This window comes from Cherax quadricarinatus, chromosome 46 (assembly GCF_038502225.1).
Source record: "Cherax quadricarinatus isolate ZL_2023a chromosome 46, ASM3850222v1, whole genome shotgun sequence".
Classification (NCBI taxonomy): domain Eukaryota; kingdom Metazoa; phylum Arthropoda; class Malacostraca; order Decapoda; family Parastacidae; genus Cherax; species Cherax quadricarinatus.
Window position 1 is genome coordinate 18,235,335 of NC_091337.1, and position 20,095 is coordinate 18,255,429.

At 37.6% G+C, this 20,095-nt stretch overlaps 1 protein-coding gene across 1 annotated transcript in view; it reads right to left on the reverse strand.

Moving 5' to 3' along the window:
- Window positions 1–1,344: 1,344 nt before the first annotated feature.
- Window positions 1,345–20,095, reverse strand: part of LOC128696751 (uncharacterized) — a 106,477-nt gene continuing 87,726 nt past the window's right edge. The window contains exon 9 of the mRNA XM_070094581.1: window positions 1,345–8,998. The gene's annotated coding sequence lies outside the window, so the exon portion shown is untranslated. The remainder of the gene's footprint in view (window positions 8,999–20,095) is intronic.

Genomic DNA, 20,095 nt, shown 5'->3' on the forward strand with positions numbered 1-20,095 from the left:
CACCCTGTTCCACTCTGTGAGAATTGTCAGGTTCCAGTTTCTGTTAGCCTGTTGGACTGTCCACTCTATCAATGAACACGCAGAATCTACCTCCAACATCATCACCGCTCTACTGCCCTTATTTTAACTTCCCTTCTTGCTGATGGACCCTCCTTTAACCCAGACCCTTTCATTGACTTTTTGACAGCAACTGATTTACTGCACAAATTCTGACAATGATGATGCTTCTAGTACTCCTCATAACCCTTTCTACCTCGATCTCTTGCTACCCCTCTACCTCTGCACTATCCACTGCCACGCTGCACTCCACGACCTAATAATCATCCCTCTCCCTCTTGCTACCCAATGCCCCTGCATCCTTCCCTGCCCAGCGGTGCTGTATGGCCCTTGTAGGTTTAGCGCTTCTTTTTTGATAATAATCAGGGTGACTTAAGTGGACTTGGTTGGAGGAAGATAAAGGAATGTTGGGAAGTTTCCATCTAAGTAATCACTTGCTCGGGTATTGCTTAGAATATTACTAGCAAGACTTGTTCCTGTGTTGAGTGGTAGTCATTTATCTTGTTAGCTGTTTCAATAGGCATAAGTTGTAGTTCATTTGGGTTAGGACAATATCTCAAGTTTTGTTAAACTTCTGAGTGCTCAGAATCCGAGTGTGTCTTCCAGGTCTTTTTTTATATCTTCTCTAGTTTTAGTGAATCTACATGTATTTGAATAGTACAGTTGCTTGGGCTTTCTTATTAATTTGGCAAGGACTGACGTAGAGTTTTTACCGAGTTCTTTAGTTACTAATCCCCGTCTATACTGTTTTTCAAGCTGGTGTTTCTTATCTATGGATCTAAGAATGCTGTATGTAAGCAATGGGCAACCTAGTCATTGAGTAGTGATTTGTTTAGTTTTTATGGGACAATGTTTGTTGTACAGCCTAAGATTTAATTTAGAAATACTTCTATTCACTGATATCACTGGCACTGGAAAATTCTGCAGGCCAGTCAACTGAACTTTGCGCTGCATTGAAGTTACTCACTGATACCTCATCATGGAATCAAAAAGAGATCTTACTATATTGCATTGGTTGCTTAGAAATATTTGTTAGTATAAACATGCTATCAGGCTTTTATATGCATTTGAAAGTGAAAAAAGGCTATGCTTCAATTTACAGTGCTTTCTATTTTACAGCAGTAACCTGTATAAGTGGGGCCCTCCTGTAATTTTGTCTAAAGAGCAATGTACTGCTTATTGGCTGGGCACACCTACCTTAATCTTATCAAATACATTTGTGTTACAAATGTGAATTAATTTTAAAAACTACTGTAAATAAGATGTAAGAGAAATAAAAAGCATAAATTTTGTTAATACATTTACTGCATTCTATACAAAATATGTCAATTTACCTTACATCAGTAAACAGAAATTTACATTTATATAGTCTGCTAGAGTAAAAAAAAGAAGTATCTATACATGCAGTGTTTTATAACACATATACTATAATGTGTGTGTGTATGCACGTGTGTATGCATGCGAGTATGCATGAGTGTATGCACATGTGTGTGCATGTGTTTGCGCATGCATGTATATATATGAACTCAGATTAAGTCATAATAAATGCCTGTCAATGAATAAACAGAAGGATGGATGAGATGGACCACACTTCGAGCCTCTCGTATGTGTGTTTGCACATGTGTATGTAACTGTGTGCACATGCAGTATATTTATTCTTTAACTAATGACAATCTCCATTGTAACATAATGACATCAATATAATGTCTAAATTTATGGATCTACTTTTGAGAGAAGTACACCTTATGTCAAGATCTTTGTGGTAAAAGAATTACAACCCTTCAGATATATTTTTTTTAACACGTTGGCCGTTTCCCACCGAGGCATGGGGATTCAAAAAGAAAGAAAAAACTTTCATCATCATTCAACACTTTCACCATCACTCATACATAATCACTGTCTTTGCAGAGGTGCTCAGATAGGACAGTTTAAATGTCCCTCCAAACTGCCAATATCCTAAACCCCTCTTCTAAAGTGCAGACATTGTACAGTGGACCCCCGCATAACGATATTAATCCGTTCATGAGAGCTCATTGTTATGCGAAATTATCGTTATGCGAATGAATTTTCCCTATAAGAAATAACGGAAATCAAATTAATCCGTGCAAGACACCCCAAAGTATGAAAAAAAAACATTTTTACCACATGAAATATTAATTTTAATACACACAAACTGAAAAAGGCATGCACAATTACATGACACTTACCTTTATTGAAGATCTGGTGATGATTGATGGGATGGGAGGAGGAGAGAGTCTTAGTGTTTAGAAGGGGAATCCCCTTCCATTAAGACTTGAGGTGTCAAGTCCTTTTCTGGGGTTACTTCCCTTCTTCTTTTAATGCCACTAGGACCAGCTTCAGAGTTACTGGACTTCTGTCGCACAACATATCTGTCCATAGTGGCCTGTACCTCTCGTTCCTTTATGACTTCCCTAAAGTGTTTCACAACATTGTCAATGTAATAGTCACCAGCATGGCTTGCAATAGCTGTGTGAGGGTGATTTTCATCCATAAAGGCTTGCACTTTCAGCCACATTGCACAGATTTCCTTAATCTTTGTAGTAGGCAACGTCTTCAATTTCTCTCTCCCCTCCTCCAAACCAGTTTCCTCAGGTCTGGCCTCTTGCTGTTGAAGTTGATCTAGCAGCTCATCAGTGGTTAGTTCTTCATTGTCCTCCTCCACCAACTCTTCCACATCATCCCCACTAACCTCCAACCCCAAGGACTTCCCCAATGCCACAATTGATTCCTCAACTGGCATAGGATTCCTAGGGTTAGCCTCAAACCCTTCAAAATCCCTTTGGTCTACACATTCTGGCCACAGTTTCTTCCAAGCAGAGTTCAAGGTCCTCTTAGTCACTCCCTCCCAAGCCTTACCTATAAGGTTTACACAATTGAGGATATTAAAGTGCTCTCTCCAAAACTCTCTTAGAGTCAGTTGAGTTTCTGAGGTCACTACAAAGCACCTTTCAAACAGAGCTTTTGTGTACAGTTTTTTGAAGTTTGCAATAACCTGCTGGTCCATGGGCTGCAGGAGAGGAGTGGTATTAGGAGGCAAAAACTTCACCTTAATGAACCTCATGTCCCCATAAAGTCGCTCTGCTACGTCTGTAGGATGACCAGGGGCATTGTCTAACACCAGGAGGCACTTAAGGTCTAATTTCTTTTCAGTTAGGTAATCTTTCACATTGGGGGCAAATGCACGGTGTAACCAGTCATAGAAAAAGTCCCTAGTGACCCATGCCTTACTGTTTGCCCTCCACAGCACACACAAATTAGCCTTGAGGATATTCTTTTGCCTGAACGCTCTGGGAGTTTCTGAGTGATACACTAATAAAGGCTTCACTTTGCAATCACCACTAGCATTGGAACACATCAACAGAGTAAGCCTGTCTTTCATAGGCTTATGTCCTGGGAGTGCCTTTTCCTCCTCAGTAATGTAGGTCCTGCTTGGCATTTTCTTCCAAAACAGGCCTGTTTCATCACAATTAAACACTTGTTCAGGTTTCAGTCCTTCACTGTCTATGTACTCCTTGAATTCATGCACATATTTTTCAGCTGCTTTGTGGTCCGAACTGGCAGCCTCACCATGCCTTATCACACTATGTATGCCACTACGCTTCTTAAATCTCTCAAAACAACCTTTGCTGGCCTTAAATTCACTCACATCATCACTAGTTGCAGGCATTTTTTTAATTAAATCCTGATGCAACTTCCTAGCCTTTTCACTTATGATCACTTGAGAGATGCTATCTCCTGCTATCTGTTTTTCATTTATCCACACCAATAAGAGTCTCTCAACATCTTCCATCACTTGCGATCTCTGTTTCGAAAACACAGTTGAACCTTTGGCAAGAACAGCTTCCTTGATTGCCTTTTTGTTGCCCACAATAGTAGCGATGGTTGACTAGGGTTTATTATACAACCTGGCCAGCTCGGAGACACACACTCCGCTTTCATACTTATCAATGATCTCTTTCTTCATCTCTATAATAATTCTCACCCTTATTCCTGTAGGGTTGGCACTAGAAGCTTTCTTGGGGCCCATGGTCACTTATTTTGCAGATAAAATCACCAAAAACACTGTAATAATACGAAATGTTCCGATTGTATGCCTGGATGTTACCGCGGAGGCTGGCTGGAAAACAATGCCACTGGCGGAACATGTGAGGCTGGCTAAGGCCACACATTAGACGCGTCTCGGACGAACAGCGTTGAGCGGGTTTTTTAGCGGTATGCGAGGCAAAATCTTTGCGATAAAATGTATCAGTATGTGGATTTAACGTTATGTAAGGCCAACGGTATGCGGGGGTCCACTGTACTTCCCATTTCCAGGACTCAAAGTCCTTCAGATGTATTTTAGCAAAATTCTACTGGTATCTTTCACATTGACCACAGCTTCTAAACCACAATTTTTTTGTACACTTGTATGAGGAAGCAGTATTTGAACATTAGTATTTTAGACAATGCTTAAATTGTAAAGCTGCTCACTAAGCACTGCATTACTAGCTACTCAAATTAAAGGAAACTGGATAAGTTTCTCTCTAGAATTGTGTGACATAATTATTAAGGCCAGGATATGTACAAAAAAAAAAAAAGCCTACCTATATTCCACACTGGTCAATAACATGTTGACTGGGGCTTTACTACTGATGCTGTAGCTACTTTAAAAGACATGACTAACTAGCACAGTAGTTAAAGATACATCTTAAATTTTAAGGCTGTAACTGTCAATTCGCAACAAAAAATAGTCATAGGCTGACAAGATTTTAATGGCTGGAAATTCATAGTTGCACAAAGTCCCTGGATGTTATAATTTGGCCTAAGCCACCTGAGTCACCAAGATATTTACCATAACAAAGTAGCAGCACTGATGGTATACAGGACCCAAGAGGTGAAAAGATCACATAGTAACACTTATGCTTTTCTTAACATTTAAAGAACCATCATCTGGCACAAGATTTTAAAGCCACTTCAAATTTCGCATATCCCACTACACATTAATATTGTAATTGCTAAAGTGGCACATATATTGCTGGGGGATGTTGCATTTGGAGTGACAAACTAGAAAAAAAAAGCCTCCCCAACCTACTGCAAGTCAAGTGCTCACTCTGCAACATTAATTATAAGAACACAGATAAACATTTTAAAAAATATTGGACAACCAGATGACATACAGTATTAGAGTCTGGCTTAGTTTATAGGGAAACAAAATATAATTACAGTATCTCTGACAAAGAAGTCAATGTGAACATTTAATTCACAGCACTTCTGACACTGTACAGAGCATCAATGAAGCTGACTTCAAGGCCTCAGAACTATATACACACTTTGGCAAAATAATTAGATGTTATTTCATCACATTTCCTACATGCACAAAATCCTCCTTAAAGCATATCTATAAATTGTAATATTATACAGATATACTTTAAATTCTAGTTGAAAGACACGTACATAATATTTCCACTGATAACACCACAAAATGTCTAATGGTAAAAGTTATTTCTTACCAATATAAATTATCACTGACATTATTACTAATTATTATTATTATTATTATTATTATGGGGGAGCACTAAACCTGTAGGATTATACAGTGCATGTGGGGGGATGGAAGGTATTCAGGCTCAATTCAGGAAACCGGAGCACAGATCCAATTCCCTAGATCAAGAGCCCCTCATTAGCATCAAGGAACCTCCCTTGAGGGGACATGATAACTAGAGTTGGTACACTGTCACAAGATGATGAAATAGGCACTCTGCCTTAACACTCACAGTATTAAAATGACCTTTGTTTAAACCACACTTATGCAGAGTGAATTTTCTGCCACACACAACCATTCTATGTTGGAAAGTCTTTATTTCAGCCAGAGTATTATTCTTTACTAGCATCTAATGACAAAAGACTACAATATGTATACAGTGGACCCCCGGTTAACGATATTTTTTCACTCCAGAAGTATGTTCAGGTGCCAGTACTGACCGAATTTGTTCCCATAAGGAATATTGTGAAGTAGATTAGTCCATATCAGACCCCCAAACATACACGTACAAACGCACTTACATAAATACACTTACATAATTGGTCGCTTTCGGAGGTGATCGTTATGCGGGGGTCCACTGTATACTGTATACTACAATGTCAAGAGTAATTTAAGTTAATTAAGTTATATGTGTATTTTCATGTTTTCAGGTAATACTGAACTCATATGAAATAGATACAGACCTGCACTTTGATGCCTATTCACTTGTCTTAAAGTGATATGTACCAAAGACTTAAACTTGCCTCTGTTAAAATGGTCACTGACAATTTATCCAATTTGGAATGACTAAGTGACCAGATAATCCACTCAATTTTATAAGGAATTCTTATCCTAAAATCATATTTGGAACTATATGTGGAGAAGGCACACTGTTCATGCACTGAGGTGCTGAGACAAATTATTACCAATATGTTATACCTAGTGTAATCTACACTTTGTCTCCCCAGAAAGAAAAAAAAACCATTTGCCAGCTGCAAAAATAAAACATGTATATTACGCTAATTTTGATTAAACAATTAAGAAAAGTTGTGGAGAGTTCTTGAGTTGTCACAAGAGTACATAAATAAATCCCTAAATAAAAATGTAATTTTAAACATGATCTATTGATAAAAACTCTTAAAATAACTCAAATTTCATATACTTAATGAAATGGAATATATTCCTTAATAAGCTGCATACAAATCAATATTTACACTGTACACGACTGTAATTTTCAAGATGTTAGTTACCATTCAGATTAGTTCAAATTAATGCAAAAATCAACCATGTAATTTTATACAATATACAAAATTATACTGCTACTTATAATTACAATACTCAAAATACACTTGGGCAATATTTGCAACACTAAGCCAAATAATGTTAACACACCAGATTACTACATAGCAAGACACTCTTGGTCAACAAGTATTAAAAAGGATGTGTACAGTTAAGAGTATTACCATCCATTACGAAACTAAATGAGTATTAAATTATCACTGCATTACATAAAATCACTGTACATACTTAACAGTAAACTGTTGTATGAAAAACTGCAGAGCTCTGAGTTAAATTAAAAACTACTCGGATGTGAAACCAGTTCACACACAAAAACTTATGAATGGAGGTAAGGGGGTTTTGGAAAGAAACTAAAACCACACAAGTTCAGTGATAAAAAAACAAGATGATGATAACTAATGAGGCTTAATTTCTCAGTCAATACTTTGACATGTGCTAGTTGGGTTAAAAATAAATAGGAGAAACATATTAGAAATGGCAATGTAAAGAGCACTGTTTCATCTGTACAAAATTTTTCTAGAAACCACTACAAGAATGAGCAATTTGGAAATATTACTATGGATGACTTGAAAATTTACTCTTGATGCTGAATATAAAGTCTTTAAGCCAAATGAATAAATCCAGTTCAAAGTTGGTGCCATAAACAGTATCAACATCTGAGATTCATGACTTCAGTCTTCTACCAGCAAATGTAAGAAATATTTACCCCCACAAAGGTAGATAGTTTCATGAAAAATTAGACAAGTTTCTCGAGGAGGTGCCTTAACAGCCAGGCCACAATGGCTAGCCTGCTGGCTTTAAGATAGTACTGTAATAGCCTGGCTGATCAAGCAGTCACCAGGTATGCTTGGCTGCAGACTAGATTGCAAAGCAGAATAACTTTCAAAACTAGTTGTCACTGACAAAGAAGTAACCCCATGTGGTGGATGATGAGGGTGTGCTGGGTGGAGGAAAAAGTCAGGAGTAAGAGTTCAAACACTTCCACCGATAGCCTGCACACCATGACCAAATACCGAGTTTTATTTTTCTTCTAAAGTTAATACATTTGCGCTTATTTGATCAAGGATAAAAAAAGAAAAGGTGATTCTGTGATTTTTCTTTTTAACACTGGCCGTCTCCCACCAAGGTAGGGTGACCCAAAAGAAAAAATGCTTTCACTGTCATTTATTCCAACATTGTTTTACTTGAGGTGTGCCAATACTACAGTTCAGATGCCCTTCCAAACTCCAAATATCCCCACCCCTCCTTCAGAGTGCAGGCACTGTACTTCCCACTTTCAGGGCTCCAGTCCAGCTAGCTGGTTTCCCTAAATCCCTTCATAAAATATTACCTTGCTCACACTCCAATAGATGATCAAGTACCAAAAACCATTTGCCTCTACTCACTCTTGTCTAACATGCCATCCCCCTTCCTCCAACCTTTCCTAGACACACCCCTACTCCACTTTCCCTCTACTGTAATTAGTATAACATTTGAAAAAAAAAGCCAAATCCACATGGATCACACAGTAAAGAGGCAGGGTCAGTCAAGGTACAAAATTAATATCATAGTTGGTACAATACATAACTTTGTTAGAAAATCATTGAGGGATTCTATGTGAAAAAAGGGAAGACTTGCAACAAGGTGGGGAGTTAGTGTGTTAGGACATTGAAGATGTCAAAAGTGAAGTGTGTGTTCTCCCACAGATATGACAGTCTATTAATATATACTGTAGTTAACTGCTAGAGCCACCCAGTAGTCCTCAGTTCTTTATGTGCATCATACATCCATTATGCAGACACCTTGAAGCTGCTTTAATCTGCACATGAAATACAATTCAGCAGATTCAAGAAAGTTTCAGTTTGGCCTAACCTTTAGCCCAATTCGTTCTGTATAAACAGGCTATTGATAGGATTGGTAAAAATCATGCAGTGGCCACACTAACCTGGCCACTTACCTGACCACAATTGTATAAATATGCTTGCTGTCCATTCCTATGTATTGACCGAAGAAGCCTGAGCCACAGGTGAAGTGTATCACTACAGTTCCTCATTGTAAGCTGTCCATATTTTCCACTTGTTGGCCTTGCACCATTCGTCCTCATCGGGGGCTGCTAGTGATTCCTTTCCTTCTGTCTAGGAACTGGATTTCACAAAATGGTAAATATCCCCACTAATAAGACTACATGGAGAGGCATGGGATATTTAGATTTGATTTGAGAAAGAGGAGGAAAGGTTCACTTCCATGGAACAAACCCTTTTGCTCTGGCAAAGGTTTTACCTTCAAGGGGTGAAAAGAAAGAGGAGGAAGAGAAGAGGGTGAGGCTGAGAAAGAAGATGACAAAGAACGAGGAATGGGCTAGTAGGGTATTAGTAACCCCGTTACAGTCTGAGAACACCAATTATACCAAACCCCCACTTTTTTTTTTGTGGGGAGGGGGATGGGAGGAAGGTGAAGAAAAGATATATTTTCTCTTCAAAGACTAAGAGATTATTGCCATTGCCTATGAGGCAATTTTGCAACATTAATTAAACTAGAAGCTTTTTCAAACATAGAAAGCAAATGTAATAAAAGGAAAACAGGAACACAGAAAAGATTACTTTGAATAACCTGTAAACAAAAACATACTTGGAGTCAAGACAGTAAATATAGCACAAAATTAGGAAAAACAAAAAAAATTAGACTAAAAATCTTAGAACTATAAACTACTACTATTACTATCTTCTTTCAACAAACCGGCCGTATCCCACCGAGGCAGGGTGGCCCCAAAAGGAAAAACGAAAATTTCTTTTAAATTCAGTATTATATACAGGAGGGGTTACTAGCCCCTTGCTCCTGGCATGTGAGTCGCCTCTTAACAACACACATGGCTTATGGAGTGTGGACCAGGTGTTTACAGTGAAACAAATAAGTGAACAGTATTTAGATAAGGCTAAAGAGGTCTTTGTGGCATTTATGGATTTGGAAAAGGCGTATGACAGGGTGGATAGGGGGGCAATGTGGCAGATGTTGCAGGTGTATGGTGTAGGAGGTAGGTTACTGAAAGCAGTGAAGAGTTTTTACGAGGATAGTGAGGCTCAAGTTAGAGTATGTAGGAAAGAGGGAAATTATTTCCCAGTAAAAGTAGGCCTTAGACAAGGATGTGTGATGTCACCGTGGTTGTTTAATATATTTATAGATGGGGTTGTAAGAGAAGTAAATGTGAGGGTCTTGGCAGGAGGCGTGGAGTTAAAAGATAAAGAATCACACATAAAGTGGGAGTTGTCACAGTTGCTCTTTGCTGATGACACTGTGCTCTTGGGAGATTCTGAAGAGAAGTTGCAGAGATTGGTGGATGAATTTGGTAGGGTGTGCAAAAGAAGAAAATTGAAAGTGAATACAGGAAAGAGTAAGGCTATGAGGATAACAAAAAGATTAGGTGATGAAAGATTGGATATCAGATTGAAGGGAGAGAGTATGGAGGAGGTGAATGTATTCAGATATTTGGGAGTGGACATGTCAGCGGATGGGTCTATGAAGGATGAGGTGAATCATAGAATTGATGAGGGGAAAAGGGTGAGTGGTTCACTTAGGAGTCTGTGGAGACAAAGAACTTTGTCCTTGGAGGCAAAGAGGGGAATGTATGAGAGTATAGTTTTACCAACACTCTTATATGGGTGTGAAGCATGGGTGATGAATGTTGCAGCGAGGAGAAGGCTGGAGGCAGTGGAGATGTCATGTCTGAGAGCAATGTGTGGTGTGAATATAATGCAGAGAATTCGTAGTTGGGAAGTTAGGAGGAGGTGCGGGATTACCAAAACTGTTGTCCAGAGGGCTGAGGAAGGGTTGTTGAGGTGGTTCGGACATGTGGAGAGAATGGAGCGAAACAGAATAACTTCAAGAGTGTATCAGTCTGTAGTGGAAGGAAGGCGGGGTAGGGGTCGGCCTAGGAACGATTGGAGGGAGGGGGTAAAGGAGGTTTTGTGTGCGAGGCGCTTGGACTTCCAGCAGGCATGCGTGAGCGTGTTTGATAGGAGTGAATGGAGACAAATGGTTTTTAATACTTGACGTGCTGTTGGAGTGTGAGCAAAGTAACATTTATGAAGGCGTTCAGGGAAACCGGCAGGCCGGACTTGAGTCCTGGAGATGGGAAGTACAGTGCCTGCACTCTGAAGGAGGGGTGTTAATGTTGCAGTTTAAAAACTGTAGTGTAAAGCACCCTTCTGGCAAGACAGTGATGGAGTGAATGATGGTGAAAGTTTTTCTTTTTCGGGCCACCCTGCCTTGGTGGGAATCGGCCAGTGTGATAATAAATAAATAAATAATCAAAAAGAAGCGCTAAGCCACAAGGGCTAGAAATAAGCAGAAATAAACAAGACCAAGTAAGAAAATAGATAAAAAATCCAGAGGGATGAGTATATATATGCTTGTACATGCATGTGTAGTGTGACCAAAGTGTCAATAGAAGTAGCAAGACGTACCTGAAATTGAACTATAAATTATACTAGAAAAACTATGAAGGAGCAGGAGTAAATGCAAAAATAGAAAAAAAAAAATGATGATGAAAGTAAAGAAACAAAGAAAGTAATGTAGAACCCTTCATTGGCAAAGGTCTGCTCATGCAATGGGTGAAATTAAATCACAGATTTTTTTTAAGCCTACTGCATTTGCAAAATTCCATCAATAAAGGATTCTACATAACAGTCATATCTCCAACAATTACCTATCTCATACAAAACAAACACAAGGGATAGAAAATCAGGCAAGTGAAGTAGAGTCATGACAAAGATGAACTAAGAGTTATGGAAATATGGCCAAGGAAAAAGACTAAATTCAAGTAGAAGAGGTAAAAAAAAAAAAAAGGGTCACCATGGCAAATAAATGCAGAGATCAAAAAACTGCAATTGCTAATACCATCATGTGCCGCATAATGTTTCGGTCAATGACGGACCACATGTGATGGTGGTGTAAACAAACCTACTGCACTGCCAGTGGTATAAAAGTATAGCACATACAATTATGTACAGTACATAATACTTGATAATAAACAAGTATGTTACTGGTTTATATATACTATACGTACTGTACTTTCTACCGTTATTTTAGAGTGCACTCTTTCTTTCTACTTATGAAAAAAAAGTTTACTGTAAATCAGTATGCTGTGTTACATCAGCAGCAGTCTCATATATCTCGTGTTTACCAAATCTCTTCATAACATCATTTTTCCTTTTGTTTGATTTAATTTCATGTTTTGTTCATCATGGCTCCTACAGGAGAAAAAAAAAGAACCCCAAAGAAAATTCACAGTGGAGGGTTTAGCAGAAGCTTTTGCAGACTTTAATAAGCTCCTTACAAAGATTGAAAACATGAACCCCAACAATGAAAAGTTTTCTGTAACCCTTCCAGGGTCGGCCCCATAATATTACAGCTTTAAAGCGAGTGTTGGTCCCGTAATACTGCACCAAAATTCTAGTGGCTTCAAATCTTGTGGGAGAAAGCTGGTAGGCCTACATGCGAGAGAATGGGTCTGCATGGTCAGTGTGCACAGTATAAAAAAATCCTGATGCAAACAGTGCACGAGAAAAAACTACAACTGTGTTTTTGGTTTAAAACAGCGAATTTGTGGTGCATTTTTTGAATGGTATTTATGGTTTTATTCTCTTTTTCTTGGTCTTATTTGATAGAATGGAAAATATATTATAGAAATACTGATGATTTTGAATGGTTTACAGAACATAAGTAGCTTGAAACTGAGCTCAAAGTAGCGGAAATGTTTGATTTTTGCTGATGTTCAAGAGTAAACAAATCACGTCACACGTCCAATACACGTCAACTTGCCGGTCTCACACACATTCATGAATATGCTGATATTATTTAAACAATTATTACAGTAAATCTTCTATTTTTGTGTGAATAAAAATTCAAAATGAAAAGCAAGCATAGTATGAGGGGCCTGGAGACATGACTAATTAACAGAAAATGTTTTAGTGCCAGGAATGTCTGCATTATTTATTCTGGACATCACCGGAAAACGGAATACCATTTTTTTTATATTATTACTAGTAGATTTACCGACAATATGTTAAGTAAGAGGACACAAGTGCAATTAATGTGACATTTTATTGTGGCAACATTTCTTTCTGAATTATTATGCATTTTGAAATTGGCCTTTCATGAATTTTGTGTGAAATTGGCCAAATTAGTAATTTCTGATCACTTTACTGGAAAGTTGATATAGGTAAATGGGCAATTTCTTGTACTCAGTCAGCAGAATAAAAGGAGTTCTAGCAAAATAGCTATGAGTTTGGTTGACTGGAACAATGGAATTGGCTCAAAATAGGGCTCAAACTGGGTGAAATCGCCAATGTGTAAATATCGCCAAGACTGCTAACTTCGCAAGAGTGTAATTCCGTAAGTTTTCCATCAAATGTCATACTTTTGGTTTCATTACCTTCAGAAAAAGATTATCACTCCATAAGAATTTTGTTTTTAATTCTTTGACCCTGTGAGCAAGTTTGTGAGCAGGGGTCACGACCCTCAAAGGGTTAAGAGAGAGGAATGTTCTTGGTGCATTATCTGGTTACAAGCAGATAACGCACCATGTACCATACAGCCTAGGTGTGTAGTAGGCTATACTATCTAGGTTTGTGTAAGTGCACTCCTTCTATGACATTTGCACAATGACAAAATCTCATGACAATGCATTTCTTAGAATGTATCCCTGTCATTAAGTGACACATGACTGTGTTGATAGTACTGAAGGAAACTGTTAACAATCATTTTTTGGTGGTACAACAACAAAGAAAGAGGAGATTTGATATATAAAATAGTCCAGGTCATAGATAAGATACACAACTAAGTTTTTTTTTTTAACCAGAATTGGCAGTTTGGAAGGATTTTTTTTTTTTTTTAACTAGTCGGCCGTCTCCCACCGAGGCAGAGTGACCCAAAAAGAAAGAAAATCCCCTAAAAGAAAATACTTTCATCATCATTCAACACTTTCACCTCACTCACACATAATCACTGTTTTTGCAGAGGTGCTCAGAACACAACAGTTTAGAAGCATATACATATAAAGATACACAACATATCCCTCCAAACTGCTAATATCCCGAAACCCCTCCTTTAGAGTGCAGGCATTGTACTTCCCATTTCCAGGACTCAAGTCCAGCTATATGAAAATAACCGGTTTCCCTGAATCCTTTCACTAAATATTACCCTGCTCACACTCCAACAGATCATCAGGTCCCAAATACCATTTGTCTCCATTCACTCCTATCGAACACGCTCATGCATGCCTGCTGGAAGTCCAAGCCCCTCGCCCACAAAACTTCCCTTACCCCTTCCTTCCAACCTTTTCGAGGACGACCCCTACTACGCCTTCCTTTTCCTACAGATTTAAATGCTCTCCATGTCATTCTACTTTGATCCATTCTCTCTAAATGACCAAACCACCTCAACAACCCCTCTTCAGCCCTCTGACTAATACTTTTATTAACTCCACACCTTCTCCTAATTTCCACACTCCGAATTTTCTGCATAATATTTACACCACACATTGCCCTTAGACAGGACATCTCCACTACCTCCAACTGCCTCCTCGGTGCTGCATTCACAACCCAAGCTTCACACCCATATAAGAGTGTTGGTACTACTATACTTTCATACATTCCCTTCTTTGCCTCCATAGATAACATTTTTTGACTCCACATACAGTGGAACCTCAAATATCGAACTTTCTTCAGTCCAGAAGGCTGTCCGAGTGCCGTTACCGAATGAATTTATTCCTATCAGGAATAATGTAAATTAGATTAGTCCATTTCAGACCCTCATAAATACACTTATAAAAGCACTTATAAAAATACACTTACATAATTGGTTGAGTTGGGAGCAGTTCGATTTTTGAGGTTCCACTGTATACCTCAACAAACCACTCACCTTTTTTCCCTCAGCAATTCTATGATTAACCTCATCCTTCATAAATCCATCCGCCGACATGTCAACTCCCAAGTATCTGAAAACATTCACTTCTTCCATACTCCTCCTCCCCAATTTGATATCCAATTTTTCTTTATCTAAATCATTTGATACCCTCATCACCTTACTCTTTTCTATGTTCACTTTCAACTTTCTACCTATACACACACTCCCAAACTCATCCACTAACCTTTGCAATTTTTCTTTAGAATCTCTCATAAGCACAGTATCATCAGCAAAAAGTAACTGTGTCAATTCCCATTTTGTATTTGATTCCCCATAATTTAATCCCACCCCTCTCCCGAACACCCTAGCATTTACTTCTTTTACAACCCCATCTATAAATATATTAAACAACCATGGTGACATAACACATCCCTGTGTTATGTTATGTCTTCTACACACCCTAACCTGAGCCTCACTATCCTCATAAAAACTCTTTACAGCATTTAGTAACTTGTCACCTATTCCATATACTTGCAACATCTGCCACATTGCTCCCCTATCCACTCTATCATATGCCTTTTCTAAATCCATAAATGAAATAAAAACTTCCCTACCTTTATCTAAATACTGTTCACACATATGTTTCAATGTAAACACTTGATCTACACATCCCCTACCCACTCTGAAACCTCCTTGCTCATCTGCAATCCTACATTCTGTCTTACTTCAGAATGTAGGATTGCAGATGAGCAAGGAGGTTTCAGAGTGGGTAGGGGATGTGTAGATCAAGTGTTTTTATATGTATATACTTCTAAACTGTTGTATTCTGGGCACGTCTGCAAAAACTGTGATTATGTGCGAATGAGGTGAAAGTGTTGAATGACAATGAAAGTATTTTCTTTTTGGGGATTTTCTTTATTTTTGGGTCACCCTGCCTCGGTGGGAGACAGCAGACTTGTTAAAAAAAAAAAAAAAAATTGGTACTATGCAAGAGAATGATGTGGATAAAACTGCACACCCAAATGAGCTACAGGGATCTATAACATCACTTTTCAACATATCAGCAATGAAGAGAAACTATTTTGAGAACAAAACTGTACACAAAATTTAAGAGTGCTGACAATGTTTTAAAATGTGCCCTCAACACACAAACCCACTCATACCTACGCTAAAATTTACCGCTTGCAGATTATTTGGGGACGCTGTGCTTTAACACTTGGAGGATCCAAGAATTTTCAAAAATTTTTACTTTTTCTTATGAAATGGTAGAGAATCTTTTTATGAAGGTTTTTTATTTTTTTAACAAGTCGGCCGTCTCCCACCAAAGCAGGGTGACCCAAAAAGAAAATACTTTCATCATTCAACACTTTCACCTTACTCGTACATAATCACTGAAGGTAATAAAATAAAAAGTACAAAATTTGATGGAAAATGAAAAAATTACACTATCGCAAATTTTACTGCTTCAGCAATATTTACAATCAGAGATTTTGCCTATTTTGACTCCTATTTTAGGCCAATTACATTATTCCAGTCAACCAAATTCTTAGCTATTTTGCTAGTATTACTTCTATTTTATCAACCGAGCACAAGAAACTGCCCAATCACCTATTTCAACTACCCAAAAAAGTGATCAGAAATTGGTAATCTGGCCAATTTTACACAAAGTTCAAAACATTCCAATTTCAAAATAGGACCCAGAATAAACAATGCAGGAATTCCTGGCACTAAAATAACATTTCCTCTGTTTATTAGTTATGTTTCCAGACTTCACAGATGAATTCCATTTTTATTTTTTATTTACAGTATACCATCATTTAATACGGTAATTACATTCCTGAAAATGCCATTTTAGTTAAAAACCATGCTAGACAAACTGAAGAACTTATGGGAAAAATAGGGTTATGTTCCTGGGAGCCCACAAAAAGCCAAACAACTTTTTTTTAGACCAACAGATCTTACAAAAAATCAAAGTGAATATGTAATTGTAGTTCATTGTCGTGATGTATTATGTTGTTTTTACTGCCTAACCCTTAAAGTGTCCAAACGCAGATCTACGTTCACGTATGTAGCGCTCTGAACGTAGATCTACATTTTTTTTACATGCTTTCAAATGGAGAAAATAAAAGTTGGAGCGCTACGCACGTGAATGTAGATCTACTTTTGGACATTTTAAGAGTTAAGATTACAAATGCAACAGAAATAATAGTATTTCTTACCTTAAATTGTGGGTACTGGTGTTTGTGAATGATTGTAGAGAGTGGAGAGTTATGCCGTGGCCCTACTGGGCTGAGGTGGATAGTAGAGGCTCTGGTACTGAAGTTGATGGTTTTACTGGAGTGTGCATAAATTCTGTAATTGATTTCTCTTCTATTTTACCCTGAAGTACATTGTACAACTAACAGTAAAGCATCAGGTGCTCTATACACTGTTTCCAGGATCCTCTTCAGTGAAAAAGTCTAACTTTAAGTCAGTCAGTAAATCAGTCAAGTCAGTCCAGTCAGTCAAGTCAGTAAATCAGCAAGTCAGTCAGTCAGTAATACAGTCAGTCACATTACTAAATCAGTCAATAAGTCAGTAAATCAGTCAGCCAAGTCAGTAATACAGTTAGTCAGTAAGTCAGTCAGTCATCACACTCATATTTACCATCCCTTTTATGTGCACAAAGTGACGCTTCATTATGGCCACAGGCTATCTCCTATCTAATATCTCTATTTTCTTTGTTAATTCTAAGACAAACTCTTATATTTTTCTTGCCACTTTTAGCAACACTTGTATGCCTACTGGGTGCCATGATTGCTTGGCAGATTTAAGATATGGCAATTAAAAGATCTAAACTCCTAGCAGAGATTTGTACGTACTACTCGCATATGAACCAAAGACTGGGACAAGGGTGGTTGGGGTGGTTGGGGTGGCAGAGAGTGGCGGGGGATGGCGGTAGGTTCCCCCCACTGACTCAATGGTCTAACCCACAGCCAAGCAGTGTATCCTGCAGGCAACATGCACTCAAAATTTTTTCCCCTACTGCAAACTGAATCGTGTTAAGTTAATTTTACATAGTGTTATACAAAAATATGCCGCAATTCTTCAACAGTGCTGTAACCAAAACGTGCCAAACAAAACCCTTGTTAAACAACGGTCTACTGTACAAAAAGAATTTTTATTCACACCAAAAAAGTAGATTTACTGTTATGCAATATTGTAATAATTGTATAAATAATATCAGTGCATTTGTGAACGTATATTAGACCCACCAGTTGACGTATATTGAATGCGTGATGTCATTTGTTTACTCTTGAACATCGGCAAAAATCGAACATTTTCGCTACTTTGAGCTCAATTTCAAAATCATCTCTATTTCTGTAATATATCTTCCATTCTATCGAAAGAGACCAAGAAACTGCTAATACAACTGTGAAAACCATATGAAAATACACCACAAAGTCAGTGTTTTAATCCAAAAACACAGTAGCATTTTTTTCTCATTATGCGCTGCATGCTGCAGGATTTGTTTTATATGGTGCACACTTACCACATAGATGCATTCTCTCATATCTAGGCACAAATTTACCACTCACAGCTTATCTAAGTGAGCTGAGCTCATGACGTAGATCTACAGCTTGGACCCTCTAAGGGTTAAACATTGAACTATGCGAGCAACACTGGTGTCAGTAATACATATCTAAATGAGAGACAATGAAGGGTTAAACCGAAACAGAGACTAGAGCTGGTGCACACAAATTCAGAAAGGTAATTACGCACAAAATTACTTATCGTAATCAAAGAGAAGTGTTCATTGACAGATTATGCAGGTAAAAAGCATGAAAATGACAACAGGAAACTATAAAAAAAACTGAGCAGTATATAATCTTTAATAATTCCAAAAGCCAACCAAGGATACAACCTACAATCTTAATAATAATAATCTATGTACACTCTCAATTACCACTATGATGTTTTGAAGAGCCTAACTTCCACAGGTAAGCCTATAAAGCACAAAGAACTATCAATTAACAGTAATAGCAACCAATAACTAAATGCTACAATTGAAGACTGCTCATTTTTATTGAGTTTCATTAAATGAAAAAATTCTTGAAAAAAAAAGAATGTTATATTGAAATATAAATTATAGAGCTACTGTAAATGTCATGTTCAATTACATTCCAGTACAACTGCATATATTTTACACATTAAAGATAAATAAATGGAGACTGCAAATTTCCTCGTGATCTTAACAATTTGAAATGAATAAAAGTGACATTGTTATTAAACACCACATACCAGGTAAGTAATGCTGTATCTGAAATTTCTGCTTAGTTCTGGCATGTGGTATTATTAAAATTTATCAAGCAATACAAAAAAGTTGATGCTGCCTCCCACATTTGAAGTGAAAATGCAGGAACAAAGCAAGTAAAGTATTTTTCCACAAATCTTAGTGGTAGTAATGATGCCTACCATGTCCCAAATCAACCCATCCAAAACTGCAATGAAACCAAAAATTATTTGGTTTACTAAAAGATATTATTATTATTATAAAAAAAAAGAAGCGCTAAGCCATAAGGACTATACAGTACTAAAAAGATAACCAAATTGACTATACATACCCCCTTCACCATAACTACGTTATAGGTAAAAATTACAGGAGTTGTTTGTTTGCTGGAAGATAAAAATGAGTAAAATAGTTTAGTTTCTACTGCTAAATACAAATGGGAAAATCTTCCCAAGGAAGGAACATTTGTTCTCAATAATTTACACATAAAAATAAATAATCCAACCACTGAGGAAATTTAAAAAAAAAAAAAAAAAATAAAGGTGTTACTGGTTCAGTCATAGTCATAGACAGTGGCACTACGCTATGGATGATGTGCAAGTCCTTCAATTCAGATTAAGCACTACTGAGTCTGGCAAGAAAATGGGTTGGGTAGCGTGAGGCACAGCCTTGCCCTTACCCAAAGGGACATCAAAAAAATAAAGGTTCCAGTCCCTGACGGCATACCAAAACTCAATATGCCTATTTCATATACTAAATATATCTACAGATAAAATCCCTGACTGATGTAGCTAGAGGCACAGAATGGTATCTTGATAATGTTAGATGAATTCTCATCACAGTCTCAACATTTAACAATTAGGGAAAACAAATTAATGAAAATGAAACTAATCAAAGGAACTCCCAAGACCAAACACGCACAGACAATGTGGAAAAGAAATACAAATTTAGTCGAGCCTATTTTTGCTTATTTTAAGTCTATGTTCTGTGGATAAAACTGATTCAGGGCCTTGAGGTATACTGCACAAATCAGAAATGAATGGGGAAACTGGTTATGAATAAGTGCA